Here is a 1,007-nt window from a genome sequence, read left to right as displayed (position 1 = left end):
TTCTCTTAGACATATAATCTACATGGCCATGGCAGCGCAATTACAATGGAATTTAAGATATTGATAGATATATTATTCAAAGCTACAAATCAATAATACCTCCGTTTTATTTGTTATTGAGAACACGATACCACTGTCACTGTTTGTCAGACCTTGGCGACTGTACCTTATCCCTAATCCGATAATTCAAAACGGTCGCCAACAGTCCCAGAATAGATCACATATTATATATATCAAAATAACAAATTGCTGAAACCTTTTCTTGTTCAACCGTAGACTGACTGAGGTAACGGGATGAGAGTAGACAAAGTAATGAGGTGTAAGTTATTGTCTTGCTTGACCAATGCTTGACCAATGCGTGACCAATGCTTGACAACTTGAACAAAAGGCCACTGTTTTCTCATCATCGTGTGAAATAACGGGATGAGAGTAGATTAAGTAATGAGGTGTAAGTTATTGCCTTGCTTGACCAATGCGTGACCAATGCTTGACAACTTGAACAAAAGGCCACTGTTTTCTCATCATCGTGTGAAATAACAGGATGAGAGTAGATTAAGTAAAGAGGTGTAAGTTATTGTCTTGCTTGACCAATGCTTGACCAATGCGTGACCAATGCTTGACAACTTGAACAAATGGCCACTGTCTGTCATCATTGTGGACATTGTGGTCTAACTGTGTTACTATTCGTACAGTTCTGATGCAATAACCCGACAGCAGCTTTGGCAATTGCTACATGGAAGTGCTTCATGGAAGTGTAACATTCTCACAGATCCTATTGCTGAGAGGTGGCGCAATGGTTAAGGCGTTCAACTGTTCCGCCAAAGATCCAGGTTCGATTTCCATACAGTGATACAATTTGTTAATCCTAAATTGGTTTCCCTTTTTATGATATGGCTGGAATGTTTCTGAAACAGGGACAGGACATACCCACACCATCATTCCTCCCTGTCTCCAGATGTATATTATATTATGGTGAGGAAGCGTAATGCCTACGATTAAATGTATAC

The 1,007-nt window shown here is 39.6% G+C and overlaps 1 protein-coding gene across 1 annotated transcript in view; it reads left to right on the top strand.

Moving 5' to 3' along the window:
• The window catches only part of LOC124123153 (BTB/POZ domain-containing protein KCTD4-like), a 28,794-nt gene extending 28,352 nt beyond the window's left edge, over positions 1–442 (top strand). Inside the window, exon 2 of the mRNA XM_046486422.2 lies at positions 1–442. This exon is cut by the window's left edge and continues 2,123 nt beyond it. The gene's annotated coding sequence lies outside the window, so the exon portion shown is untranslated.
• The last annotated feature ends 565 nt before the right edge of the window (positions 443–1,007 follow it).

The sequence above is a fragment of the Haliotis rufescens genome, unplaced genomic scaffold (assembly GCF_023055435.1).
Source record: "Haliotis rufescens isolate VD_foot unplaced genomic scaffold, xgHalRufe1.0.p SCAF_24, whole genome shotgun sequence".
NCBI classification, from domain to species: Eukaryota; Metazoa; Mollusca; class Gastropoda; order Lepetellida; family Haliotidae; genus Haliotis; species Haliotis rufescens.
This window is presented reverse-complemented; position numbering and strand designations above follow the sequence as displayed.